Source organism: Platalea leucorodia (assembly GCF_965183815.1).
Source record: "Platalea leucorodia genome assembly, chromosome: 21".
NCBI classification, from domain to species: domain Eukaryota; kingdom Metazoa; phylum Chordata; class Aves; order Pelecaniformes; family Threskiornithidae; genus Platalea; species Platalea leucorodia.
Window position 1 is genome coordinate 7,718,182 of NC_138843.1, and position 14,725 is coordinate 7,732,906.

General features: G+C 49.1%; 1 pseudogene across 1 annotated transcript; it reads right to left on the reverse strand.

The window, feature by feature from the left end:
• Window positions 1-13,635: 13,635 nt before the first annotated feature.
• Window positions 13,636-14,415, reverse strand: LOC309599602 (olfactory receptor 14C36-like; annotated as a pseudogene). The gene has a single exon. The product of its transcript is annotated as an olfactory receptor 14C36-like (transcript).
• Between the last annotated feature and the right edge of the window lie 310 nt (window positions 14,416-14,725).

Sequence of the window (14,725 nt, forward strand, 5' to 3'; positions counted from 1 at the left end):
TGTTCTTTGCAGACTGTGGAAACATTGTAGAGATGTTTGTTTTAACAAGAGAGGCACAGGCATACCATTTTTTTTTTTTCCCCAAGAACTGTTTAGTTACATGAAGGAACCCTTGGGTCCACTTCCACCATCATAGACTTGCTTTCGTTGCGGAAAACCTGGCCGCTATATAAAGAACTGCCCAACAAATGGGCTAAGACTGCGGGGGACTTCTGGTGTTACTTAGTTTTTTAATTTTTTTTCCCTTGGCAGTTACGTAACGGAGAGATGAATACTCATATTAGGAATTGTTTCTGTTGGGGTGAAATACAGAGGTTATATGGCCATGTTGCAAAGCCCTTCAAAACTCAAGGGAAACCTGGAAGTATAAATGACAATGTTCTTTTTTCTAGGTCATGGACGTTAAATATGTGCATAGCTCGCTCTCTGTGAACTTTCATGCATATCTTTGTATATTGCAACGTTACTGGAAATGTTTCTGGTTTTCACTCTTTTTAATGAGAGTTTGCAGTCTGTAGTGTTTCCTATGAAACCCAGATGTTTCTGTTCGCCCCATCTGTTGAATGTTTGTGTGTTTTAATTACACAAGCCTCTGCCACTGAAGGGTAGTCACTGAATGTATATGCAGGAGGCAGGAATTCACCCTTCCTATAGAGATGGTGAATATAAGTTGCTCCAGTGACTGATTCTGAGCACCGAATTAAGCTCTCGCTCTGAATTGCGCTTTGGGGGAGGAGAGGGTTTGTGCCTCTTCTCTGAGTGGAGGGTGAGCTGAGGGATATTTCACCCTTAACGAACCTGAAGTTCCTAAAATAATCATTGAAATGACTTTTAAGTGTGAGTCTTAAGAGGAGATATGTCTGCATTTCTTTTCTCAACAGGACAAAAATTTTGCGTCTGTTTCCAGAATTAAAAAGAGCACAGGAATCCCAAGGAGTTTCATGATGGAGGTGAACGATCCCCATACAAAGGTCGCTATGCTGACCAACACTGCAATATTAATGCGTAAGTATGGAATTAATGGGACGGAGAAAAAAGCGAATGAGAGAAACCATGCCGAAATGTCTGAGGGGCAATGCACGCGAGTTGGCCAGATTCTGTAATGATGGGGAGGAAGCATTGCCATTTTATCGGAACCTTAAACGCTGTGATACTTTCTAAGATTAAAATAGGGTGGCCCTACCGTTCATGCCCCTGGGAGCTGGTTAAACTTGTGCTGTGCTAAGAATCTGCATTTTTTTCTGCAAAACATTTCAGTCATGTTTAGAGTGGAGTCGTTCTCTTTGAAAGCTCGTGTGGCTTCTGGTTTGTGTTTCAAAGGCTTCTTGCCAAATCTGACAAATCGCCGTTGGACTGAGATTTCCTCCCCCTCTGACTGTTATCAAATCCCATGGGTGAAACAGACCGATGTTTTCCTCTTGCAATAAACTAAGAAAATGCTACCGTGTGCTGACCAGAGGGGCTGTTTTAAAATGCACTTGGTAGCACGCCTGTCCTTCTGCCACGGCTCTCCTTTTGTAGAAGCTGTAAGATAGACTTCTTCCATCTCTAAACTGTAATTCCTCGGAGACTCCCTTTATCCTGAGGCTGCAATTTACATTTAGCCTCTGGCAAAGGAGAGGTGGGATTCATTTCACCCGATTTCTAGCTGTCAAAATTATTATTGTTCTACTCAGAGCTAATTTCTTAGCTGATCCAATGAATGGGAGAGTTCTGCAGAAGGAAACTTGTTCCCCCCTCCCTCTTCTAGTCTTGTGGCTATAGAAAAGTAGTTTAAATGGAATGCCTACCTTTTAGAAGGCTAATGTGGAGGGAGAGGAATCCCATCTATTATTTTCCTTTGATAAAATCCCAAGCTTGGAAAAGGGTTCCTTTCCCCATCTCTAACTTTTTTCTTTGTCCTTCCCCCACCCCCCTCCAGGGAAGCGTATGCCAGAGGCAAGAAGCAAAAGCCTCCCTTTTTACCAGAGGAGCCGTCCTCCTCCTCAGATGATCCTGTTCCAGAGGAGTTGTTATGGCTCATTTGTAAAGAGATAATGACTGATGCAGTTGTTATTCCCTGCTGTGGAGACAGTTATTGTGACCAATGTAAGTGTTACTCCCATGTCTGCTAGTTCAAAACATCACAGCTGATCTTCTGAAAGCAGGAATAGGAGATAACGAAATTACTTTGTTATCAGTTCTGTGTCAGACTTAAGTATACCCTGAATGGGAAAGGACTCTTCTCGTATTAAGGAAAAAAGAAGGCAGAAAGCTTTTTTCCCTTTTTACATATCTAGTTACATCCTCTTGACGTGCAGAAGGACGAGTCTGAGAAGAGTGCATCAGTGCGCAGGTGATTACAGTATTCGCTATCGAAGGCGTTGAGTTTGTCCACAGCCCTTTCTCTCATACAAAACTATAGAGCCAACTCTGGTGCCTTACTGTGGTCTGCAACAGACGGAGAGTTAGGCATTTAATCCACATTCTTCTGCACGGGAGAGCTGGTTAAAACCTTCGGAACTCAAACCCACTGATGTTTTTTTGAGATGTGTTTTCTTCATTAACCTTGAGGTTGGTGACTTCTCACTGTACTAGATAGTGGAAAAAAGACTGGTGGAAACATCAAGACACAGCCTACTCTGCATCCTCAAATGTTACAGCAGTGAAATACCAAGGCTGTGGAGTTATTTGCCGCACACAATGAATTTTTTACACTGTTGAACATTTCCAGCCTCATGCTCTCAATTCAAGACCATCTTCACCCATTAATCATCGACGTGGTTTTATAACTGATTAGAACGCCCAAAATGTCCTTAGTTTGGCTAAAACCTATTTTGATGGTTCTACTTATACAGAGGTGTTAGAACGGCATTACTGGACTCTGAGGAGCGTACCTGCCCAACGTGTCATCAGGCAGCTGCTTCTCCTGATGCTTTAATTGCCAACAAGGTCCTGTGCCAGGTAACACGATGGCTTTTACGTAAACTGTTTGTAAGAAAAGTCTATTTGTACAAAGCTGAAAGGGAAGAAAATATTAATTTACATCTCCTTAAGCAAGGCTAAACTGAGTAAGGCTAAATGTACTTTTCAAACACATTATCTGTTGTTACAGAAGCTTACAACTCTTGAGAGACCATCTGGGAAATTCAGGTCACGCATTTGTTTAACAGGCTCGCCTCACTGTCAGGTTCGGTGTTAACACTGAGGTACTTGAAATACAGATACTCTGCGTTACCCATCATTAATGTCAGCGTTTAACGTGATGTGTTCATATATCTGTTTGCTGGTTTCTTTTAGGATTGAGAGCATTGATAGGAATACACAAGTAATTCTACTCCGTGGAGGCTTTTGTTGCTGCATCTACGGAAGTTTCATATTGCCTTTTTGCAAATGCTTTCCTGCCTCTAGGCTGTGAAGAACTTCAGAAACGGAGCTGGCTACACAAAAAGGCTCTGGAAGCACATTCGGCAGCAACAGCAGCAGCAGCCGCCACCGCCACCACCTCTCCTGACTGTTACACCTCCTGCTGCTCTGGTGACTGCTGCTGAACTTTCTAAATCTTCCTCTCTGTCAGTCAGCAGTTTGTTGGAAGAGAAGGTAAGTGTTATTTCAACGTATGCAGTGATCCTTGCACTTAAGTAGAGCTTATTTTCCAACTGTTTGTTTGCATTGATTGACAAGGGCTGTCAGGTTCCTGTACTAAGGCAACCAGCATTACCAAGTCTTCTGGGCCCCCAAGGACAATCAAGACCCACAGCTGGTAAGTAATTATAACTTGAGAATTTCTTTAAAAAGTAATCTTCAGATAAACTGAATGGGATTTTTTTTTCTTTTTTGTCTCCCCTCTCCAAAAGGTCATGCCATGAGAGCCAGTACAGTTGGCTCAGCAGGTGGCAGACCAGGCTGCGAACTGTAAGTATTCTGCAGAAATTCAATATAGTGCTACTTGTAACCTGTTAAACGAGGCCGTAACACAGAACTTGTCCAACAGCTGATTCAGAATGAAATGAGTATGCACAGAGAGTTGTGGCGAATACAAGTGGTAATTAATTTTGAAATGGCTTAATTTGCATTGGCTTTAAGAAAGGGGATCTGTGCTTGCAGGAAGATGAGTTGAAATAAAACTCCAGTACATGACTGAAAAGAGGACTCTGAAAAATGAACGCATTTTGAGGAAACCCTAATTACATATAAAGATTTTTTTCCAGTACACTTTGTTGTTGTGTATGGTAAACATCCCAAACTAAAACAAGACAAATGTAGTTCTAAAACTTTCCTGAAAACTTGTAGGAATTCTAAACTGGTGTTGCTTAAACAGGATGTTCACCTTTTGCATTTGCATGCAGTCTACTTTTTCTCCTGTTGGCCACGTTTTGTTTCTTGGTGTCTTTTTGTAATAAAGGTCAAACTATGATTGCAATAAAGGTCAAGCTTATTTTAACAGGGAGAAGAAAAAGTCCATTCTCGATGAGTTTACGGATGCTTTTGCTACGGAATGGACGGAATATAAAAAGATTCAAAAGGAGCATAGACGTTTGTTTTCCAGGTCACTGCTTTACACGCCCGTAATGGAGAAGCGAGGTGTCTAGAAGAATCGGGAGCATTTGCACTCCACGTCTCTGTCGTTAGATGGCTTGGATGAGTCAAGGGATTAGCAGGGACAGGAGTTTCCTAGGTAGGTTCCTCGCTCCACTGTGGCAGAGATGACAGTTGACTGACAGTTATAATTTGGCAGCAGTTGTGAAGGAACAGGTGTCTCTGTTCCTAAAGCTTCTCTGCAATGACATCCTTCACCTCCTGGCAGCCGCGAGAGGCTAGAAACGGAATCGGTGCAGCTGCTGGGTGTTCTGTGTCTGCCTCTTTGGATTGTAACCATTACCTCAAAGCGCTTTGGAGGAGATAAGGTGATTGTAACCTGGACTGGTAACTGGTGGCTTTGGCTAGTATTTTGTTGACGTTGTTGAACTTTTCTTAGGCATTAAAAGATGAGACTTGTTTGTAAGGAAACCTTAAACTGGTGAAGGATCTTGAGAGGAGGAATGATGCTAATGGACACCTGCGGAATAATGAGAAGTGGTTCTTTAAAAACAATAAAAGAAGAACTTGTGAAGAAAACAGTCAGGGTAGCTGATGTTTTCTATCCCCCAAAATCACTCGGGCAGGAGTCTGGAGAGCTCTCTGGTAGTAATGCTGTCGGTACCTTTCCTAGAGTCATGGCATTGAGTCCAATTCCTACAGGCTGAGTTGAGCAGCTTTTAGGTATGATTTTTCCTGATGTGCGGTCACTATGCTTGCTTAGAGCTAGAGGTATGTGCAAAATTTTGCTAGGACATCTGGCTAGAAGTGTTGGTTAAATAGTCCTGTATGTCGGCTTGCAGTGCAAGTCTTTTGCATCCTGGACAAGTTGCCAAAGAAGTAGTGACGTTGAAGAGACTAAGGTGGCATTTTAAAAATTGAGCTTCACTGTCTTCAGGTTAAATAGTGCTTTCTTCATGGTACTGCGCTGTAGCCATGAAGACTAGCTCTTTTTGCATCTTGCTGCAACAAAACTGATTTGCACTGCACGTAGCTGCGGAGTAGTGAATGATGTGCATGTTGACGTACCGGTAGAGGCCAGTCTACACCACCTGAAGTCTGCACAGCTATGGTGGCTCATGTGGTAGAAGTGAGTGGAAATAGCCTTACCCTTGCTCTATGTTTTTACACTAACAAAGCAGCAGCTGTTGTGTCTTGTAAGCAGAAACTTTGACATGTTACCAGGTTCTTCAGTTTGCAGTAGCGTTATGTCAGCAGCTGAAAGCAGCTTTGACTTAAGCATATGGAGAGGGAAAAAAAAAACCCAACCAAACAAACAAATGAAATTTTGGGAGAGTGACTGTTTTGAATTAACTTCATTTATTTTTTTGGTATGGTGTTTTTTCTTAAGGTCCAGGTCTCCCTGTAGTGCTTCATCTTACACTAGAAGTTCGTATGCCTACTGCAAGTCAAGGTCCAGTTCTTCCCACCCTCGCTTCTGCTCTCGGTCATTGAGTCGTGCCCATTCTCCTTCCTACTCGTGATCTCCACCGTATCCACGAGGAGGCAAAGGGAAGAGTCATAACTATGGCTCTAGGTCAAGGTCACATGGTTATCCCCATTCAAGGTCAAGGTCACCCCCCATGCAGAAGATACCATCCACGGTCAAGGTCTCCAGTATGCAGAGGCCAGTCTCCCACTGACAAAGGTACATCCATACGGCTCTTGCAAACTAGGCCTTGGTTTTGCTGTGCAAAAAGGAGAGGGCTAAACAAGGTTAATTCCCTCTCTTTGTCTTTAAGAATATCGTTAATTCGTTTCATAGCCCTTCTGTTTCCTCCCAGTCCTGTGTTCAAGAGCTGTCCCATGGCAAGCCCAGCTGCTTTTCAGGAGAAGGCTGTCTAGAAAAGAAATGAGGTTCTGCAGCTCCTGTGCGGTCCTGCAAACAGATATTTACACGGTTAGCTTTCTGTGTGGCAGTAGCACATGCAGAACCACAGGGCTATTTCTGCAAGCGGAGCTGAGCACGTGCTGTGAAGATGTGGGCCTCTTGGCATGCTTACAGCAGAGGCACAAAGCTGACTTGGAGAGAAAACCATCTAGAGCTCTGTGCCGGATGGTTTCCTGAGCTAGATTTGTAAAAAGGTAGCATGGAGAGTGTGGGAAAAGAACGAAGATTAGTGAGGAGGATTGTAAAGACCTGAAAGAGAGCTGGGAGTGATGGCCAGCGGTCACCTCTGCTCCTTCCTCAGAGAGCGTCCCTGGGCGGCAGGGGTCGGGGTCGGTCCCTCTGGGGCAGAAGGTTTTGGGCAGGACAAAGGGCTGAGGCAGCCGGGGTGCTGGGGAGGTCTGGGGGCCGCACAGTGGGAGCCACAGGGCCGGCAGCTCCATGGTCCCTTCTGTCTGTTGGATGCTAAGGACTGCCGGTGCTGGGGCAGCGCTGCTCGGCCAGACCCTGCCTCCTCCCAGCGCCACTCTTTCCTTTGTCACGCTGTGGGCATAGCTGGGCATAGGCAATGCCAGCCCCAAGCCTCAGCCACCCTCTGAGGCCACCATCTTCCTTTAGCAAGATCTCAAACTCCTTTTCAGCTGTAGGAGAAGGGCTGTTAATAGAAATGGATGCACATGGCACAGTCTGTTCCAGAACAGCCCCAGTTGCTAAAAGCTTTCCGTGTCCTGGACTGGTGGTTAGCAGGACCGGCTCCTGGGTCCACTTGCACCGAGGCTAGCGATAGCTGATTTTTCAGGTAGGTAATTCAGGTTTAGTCCTTTGTCCCCCGACCATCCCCACAGGCCCAGCAGCATAGAAAGTCACAGCAGGCTGCGTTTGAGCAACCTGCTCCACCGGACTTGTGGCAAATGATGTGTCTGCATCCCTGCTCTTCTGTTCTCCCTGTAGGGTCCTGGTCAATCAAACAGGCTCTTTCCCTGGAAATGCCCCCTGTGCCTAAAGACAGACTCCTCTTGGTGGACACCAGCCAAGCTGTGGGAATGGCTCTGGCACACACGCTATTCCAATTTTCAATCCCAAAGGCGCTGGAATTAAGGCAGGTCCAACCGGAATAAAACTTGACGTTTTTACTGAAAGAGGGGAAGAACCCCCAGCGCTGAAGAGCTGTTCATATCCTGCCAAGAGCCACAGGGAAATGAAATCGGTGGTGAGCTTAGGCAGGAATACTCATGCCCATGGAGCAGCACGCTTGGGTGTCAAGGCTTTATTTTGGGCATATGCGGCTGGAGGAGCGCCAGAAAGGAGTCCTGCCCTGTTACCTGTGACCTTCCCCCACTCAGCGGCCAACACAGCCAGGAACAAGTTTGTGTGCAAGGCCCTCCTCATGGCCAAAGAAGGATCCAAAGTCAGCTTTTGATGTCATGTGTCTGCTTTAACTGTTGATACTGAGCAGTGCCTGGATTAAAATAGAAGCAATTAAGAGAGTCAAACCTGCCTTTTTCAGGACAAATGCAGGAAATCACAGACATTTACAAAAGTCTCTTCTGAATACTTTACACTGCAATGAGAACCATTGTGGTTAATGCTTTAAGGGACATGTAACACTTTGGGAAAAGGGGTAGAAACCGCTCTCCTGGGCACTGTCTCTCAAACAGACTGGGCTAGGCTGGGCTTGGCGAGCCTGGGCGGGTCTCTGGGGCCCCAGCTTTCCCGCAGTGCTGACTGCTGTGGCTGCTGCCTGTTCTTTCCTATCCCAGGTGAGCCAGGAGTGCCGTTAAAGGCTTGAAAGTGGCTTGCTGAGCACTTCTGCCAGCTCCCTCAGTGCCCTTGGGGGGGGGGGTGGTCCCATCCGGCCCCGTAGACTTGTGGGTGTGTAAGCGGTGTAGCAGGTTGCTAACCATTTCCCCTTGGATTATGGGGGCCTCATTCTGCTCCCCGTCCCTGTCTGGCAGCTCAGGGCACTGGGTACCCCGAGAACAACTGCTCTGACAATTAAAGACAGAGGCAAAGAAAGCAGGGAGTACCTCAGCCTTCTCCTCATCCTTTGTCAGTACGTTCCCTCTGCGTCCAATAAAGGATGGAGCCTCTCCTTAGCTCTCCTTTGGTTGTTAATGTATTTCTAGGAGGAGCCAGGAGCCTTGGCCGAGGAGGAGGGGTTGGGAAGACGATAGCAATGCAGAGCTGTCGCAAGGGGAAGACATCACTACCCACAACGTCTGGACCAACCTCTTGCTCCCAGAGCACTTCCAGGACCCCCACGCTGGTCCCCAGGAGGGGCCCAGCTGGCGCAGCAGCATGGGCACAGAGGCGGCCGGAGAGGCAGCCAGTGACTGGCAGAGCACGTCTCCTGCCCCAGCGGGTGCCATGGACACAAAGCCAGCAGCTTCTGTCCTGGCCAGAGCTCCTGAGGAAGAGGAGCACCGTGCACCTCTCCCTCCCGTGGCACAAGGAGAGGCAAAGGCACCACCAGCTTCTCCTGTCTTCAGCGAGCAGGTCTGTGCTCCTGCTCTCCCCGTGCAGATGGCCTCTGAGCACAGAGGCGACGCACAGCCCTCCTCCGGCTGCAGGGATGTGCCCGAGGATGACCCAGGTATGTCCCCAAGCCGATCGCCGCCACAGCGAGGGCAGGCCTGGCCTGGCCACCCCAGCGAGCAGTACCCAGGCCAGGCTGGCAGCACTGTGCGCATGGGGGCTGGCCGTGCCCCAGCCACCCTCCCTGAGGAAAGCCCTTGGTGGCAGGGGGCAGGCAGCAGCTTGCCCATCGCCCACCCAGCCCCTCACCTACAGCTCTCCTTCTCTCACAGGCGTCACTGCCCTCCCGCACACCCCGTCTCGACGGCAACAGCCCTCCCTCTTCAGGAGGGCCCTCAGGGCTCTGCACAGGGCTATCCGTTGTCCCTGCCTCACAGGATAGCAAGAGCAGTAGAACCCTGCTGCTAGCGCCAGGTGGGTCCCCAGAGATGGCGGCTGGCCCTGAGCCTGCACAGCGTCCAGAGGGAGTGGCACAGGGAGGCACGCAAGGGATGGGTGCACGGACAGTGCCCCAGGCATTCAGCTGCCCTGAGGCCATCGTGCTGCCAGCCTCCACTAGGCCATGGACGCCTGTAAGTAGGAAAATAAAAAAAAATGAAAAAGACATAAATCTTTTAAAAATGTTATTTCTTTTTGACATCTTCTCATTTAGACTATACTCCCGAATTCCCTCTAATGAACCACACAAGAACGGAGGCATTAAAGACAAACTGCAGAGCGCCGTGGCATGTTAGGGTATCTGCATTTCCATGAGCCCTCTGCTGCCAAGTTCCTGAACTGCAGCTACTGAAAGGAGATTGAACAAGCCGCTGAAGAAGCCTTTAAAATCTGATTCAAATCTCCAGGACTCTGAGGTGTCAGTGGGCCCCCTGAGGGCCATCACAAATGAAGTCATGAAGGGAAGCACGGGTGGAGGTACCCCTCCCTGGGGGCTGCCTTAAACTGGCAAGAGGTCAGCACTGGTTCCAGGTGACAAAGGCAATGTGCAGGTGGCTCTGCTGCCACGTCAGCCCTTGATGGGTTTCATCAAGAAGGATGGGCAAGCTCTGATCCCTGGCACCTGGGAAGGGAGATCCTTTCCCTCATGCGTTCCTCAGGGCTCTTCATGGAGCAGTGTGATGTGGGGGTGTGCGATGATGAGTGCAGGACAACCCTAGGACTGCGTGGACTCTAGGGGGGGATGAGGAGGCACCAAGGCCATGGGGCTGTAAGGAAATGGTGTCCCCTCGTGCCTCTTGGTGGCAGTGACAATATTGATAGCTGAGAGGAGAGAGATCTTGGTTGTGTTGGGCAATTCCCAGCCCCACCAAGGCCCTCATTTGTCCCCATCACGGGCTCTCCCATGCCTGCAGCAGTTCTCCTGCAGGCTTTTGTCACCCCCCACATTCCCCACCTCACTGTGTACCTAGGCTTTACAAATGTCTTTTGTCCTCCCTGCCTTTTGCTTCTAACACAAAGCTGTGGTTTTCTGGGGATTTGCCAAAGCGGTGAATCCCCAAGCGACACATCCAGCTGCTTTCAAAGCTAATGCTCCTCAGTCACCTAAGATATCCCAGCACTGTACTTACTTATCACAGAATCATAGAAAGAATCATAGAATCATAGAACGGTTTGGGTTGGAAGGGACCTCTAAAGGTCAGATAATCCAACGCTCCCTGCAGTGGGCAAGGCCATCTTCAACTAGATCAGGTTGCTCAGAGCCCTGTCCAACCTGACCTTGAATGGTTCCAGGGATGGGGCATCTACCACCTCTCTGGGCAACCCATTCCAGTGTTTCACCACCCTCATAGCAAAAAAGTTCTTCCCTATATCTAGTCTGAATATACCCTCTTTTACCTTAAAACCATTACCCCTTGTCCTATCACTACAGGCCCTGCTAAAAAGTCTGTCCCCATCTTTCATATAAACCCCCCTTAATTACTGAAAGGCACCAATAAGGCCTTCCCAGAGCCTTCACTTCTCCTGGCTGAACAGCCCCAACTCTCAGCCTTTCCTCACAGCAGAGGTGTTCCATCCCTCTGATCATTTTTGTGGCCCTCCCTGGACCCACTCCAACAGGTCCATGTCCTTCCTGTACAGAGCGCTCCAGAGAAAAATGAGAAAAAGCATACTTTTTTCACTAATCTTCCAGGAGAAAACATTGCTTGGGGGGTATTATGAATGTGCATAAATACCTGATGGGAAGGAATGAAGACAAGGGAGCCAAACTCTTCTCAGTAGTTCCCACTGTCAAGACAAGGGCTGATGGACACAGATAAAAACACATGACATTCTATTTGAACCCAAGAAAACACTTTTTCACTGTGAGGGTGGTCAAGCACTGGAACAGGTTGCCCAGAGAGGCTGCAGAGCCTCCATCCATGGAGGTATTCCAAACCCTCCTAGATAAGGTCCTGAGCAACCTGCTCTAGCTGACCGTGTCTCAGATGGGGAGTTGCACTTGGTGAACTCCAGAGGTCCCTTCCAATCTCAACATCTCTGTCATTCTGTGAGTGTGAAGGAGAAAAGTAAGACTGAAAGACATGAACAAGACATAGCCTTGACAGCAAACACAGTGGGATCCTGAGGGGAGGACCCATGCTGGAGCAGGGGAGAAGTGTGAGGAGGAATGAGTGGCAGAGACGACTGACCGTACCCCCATTCATCATCCCCCCCTGCTCCTCTTGGGGTTGGGGTGGGTAGAAGAATGGGGAGCAATGGAGTAATTTGAGCCTGGGAAGAAGGAGTGGGGTGGGGAAATGGTCTTGAATACTTTTGTTATGCTTTCTCTCTATCCAAATGTCTTCTAGTTGGCAATAAATTCAATTGATCTTCCCCAAGTCATCTCTTCTTGGCCCATGCAAGTAATGAGTAAATGATGTCCCTGTCTTTATCTTGACACATGAGCTAGTCCACCTTATTTTCTGGCTTTGTCCTTTTGAGCTGCGACTGTGAGTGAGAAGCTGGGTTGGTGTCTGGCTGCTGGCCAAGGCTAATCCTCTACAGGACCAGCACAGCAGGACTGCTGTGTCCAGTCTGGGGTTCAGCAGCACAAGGAATATCCTAACGGACTGGAGAGAGTCCTGCAGAGGTCAGAAGGACGGTTGGAGCCTGGATCCCATAATGGAGAAGGAGAGGCTGAGAGAACTGCATTTTTGAGAAATCCCTCAGCGCTAAACACTGGAGCAAGGCCTCAGGCCAGCTGGGGAGATCTCAGTCAATGGAGATTTTCAAAATTTGTCGAGACAAGCACCTGATTGAGCTGGAGCTGTCTGAGAAGAGGCTTGGCTGAGAGTCCAGCTGTGGCAAGAGCTGTGGGACTTGGTGTGTAACGACTGTCCAGTAGGAAAATGGTTCCCTTTTTATCAATATTGGCAGTGGACTTGGGTATGACTGAGCCCCAAAGGAGGATGGGGGTGACCATGCAGCAAAGGTCCTTCCTCAGGGCTGGGGTGTATGGCCAGAGATGGGAATGGCTGCCGGGTGGGACTGGTCTGGGACAAATTTCCTGGGGCAGCTTTCCCAGGGTGTCCTGGAAACATGGCACAAACCAGGACCCTCTCTTCTGCACTTTGGATGCCTTGCTTCCTTCACCATGACACCTGGCTCTGCACTGGCAGTGCTGGCTGCCCCTACCCTGCACACTTACACACCGTAGCTCTACACTGGCCTTTTTCTCTCCTGGGCTCTTTCCAGCCCAGCCCAGCCCCTCCCCACCTCTCCCCACCTCCCCTGCCCTCTCCCAAGCCCAGCCCAGCCCAGCAGAGCAGCCCAGCCTGGGCTGGCTCCATGGCACTGCCCAGCGCAGGCTGCTGCAGAGCTCTGGGCACTCACCCCACAGCCCCAGCCCCTCTGAAGGCCACAGCAGCTGCTGGGGGGCAAGACAGCAGGGTTCAGGCTCCCCATCAGCGCCACGGCTGGTGCTGGCCCCCAGGGCATGAGGAAACAGAGGCTAGGCACTCTCTGGCTCTCCTGAATTCATAATGTAGGTGAACCCCAACCCTGACTGAATTTCCCCCTCCTCTGCTGCCACCAGCCCTACTCCCCAGGACAGCACCAGAGTCCTGGCCCTTGGGGGTCCTCAGGCAGCTCCTGCAGCTCTCCACTCTCCCTTCCCTGTGCCTGCCGAGTCCCCACTGAGCCCCATGGCACTGCAGAGTCCGTCTTCGTGGATACCTCGATTTACTGCTTTACTTTTGGGGGTCTTTACCTTTGACAGTGTTTCAGCTTCTGACTGTCCATTCATTCCAACCCCAGGGAAAATGTGAGTTCCCAACCTCTCCCCACCATTGCCAGAGAATCTGGTACATGCCATCAGTCCTGTCAGACACGAAGGAACCTGAGGAGATAATGGGGAGCTGATGGACCATCTCCCCTGCCACTGGACACCAAGAAGAGAGCCTTTAAAACCAGAACTTTTGATCCAATGGAATTCAGTGTTACCGGTTAACGTCAAAACCACTGAGAAGGAAAGAAGAACAGAAACTTTAAACTAAAAAAATCTTAGATATTTTCTTGGAAGCAACTTTGGAGGAACTTCAGGCACTACACCCAGGAGCTGACCTTTTACTGAAGAGCTGCTATCTGACAGGCAACATCTGACACAGTGTTGTCCAAGAGTCAGACACAACAGGATCAAACCTCCACAGAAGGAGAATAAACCCAGCAAATTATCTCTAAGGAGCACTATCATGAGAGAAAAAAGCAGACTCATGGCCTAAGACAAACTGTGGGAAATGTGCAGAGGAGCGGAGGGAGGTTATTGTCAGTGAAACAGCGTCTATTAGATCAGTTTCCATAAGGCATCCTTTGTTCCTCATGCTGTAGATGAGGGGGTTCACTGCTGGAGGCACCACCGAGTACAACACCGCCACCGCCAGGTCGAGGGATGGGGAGGAAATGGAAGGGGGCTTCAGGTAGGCAAAAAATGAGGTGCTGATAAACAGGGAGACTACGGCCAGGTGAGGGAGGCATGTGGAAAAGGCTTTGTGGCGTCCCTGCTGACAGGGAATTCTCAGCACAGCCCTGAAGATCTGCATATAGGAGAAAAGAATGAAAACAAAACACCCAAAGCCCAAAAAGACACTGGCCACAAGAGACGCAACCTCCCTGAGGTAGAAGTGTGAGCAGGAGAGCTTGAGGATGTGGGGGATTTCACAGAAGAACTGGTCCACAGCATTGCCTCGGCAGAGGGGTAGTGAAAATGTATTGGCAGCGTGCAGGAGAGAATAGAGGAATCAAGCGCCCCAGGCAGCTGCTGCCATGTGGACACAAGCTCTGCTGCCCAGGAGGGTCCCGTAGTGCAGGGGTTTGCAGATGGCAACAGAGCGGTCATAGGCCATGATGTTGAGAAAATAAAATTCTGCTGAAATCAAAAAGACAAACAGAAAGAGTTGGGCAGCACATCCTGTGTAGGAGATGGCCCTGGTGTTCCAGAGGGAATTGGCCATGGCTTTGGGGAGATGGAGCCCAGGTGGAGAACAGAGAGGTTGAGGAGGAAGAAGTACACGGGGGTGTGGAGGCGGTGGTCACAGGATACAACTGTGATGATGAGGCCGTTGCCCAGGAGGGCAGCCAGGTAGATGCCCAGGAAGAGCCAGAAGTGCAAGAGCTGCAGCTGCCACGTCTCTGTGAATGCCAGGAGGAGGAACTCAGCGGTGAAGCTGGTGTTGGACATTTTATCCCTCTTGGCATGGGGATCTCTTCAAGGAGGTAAAGGAAGGGAGAAGTTAGGGCAGACTGCTTTGAGAAAAATCTATTCGATTT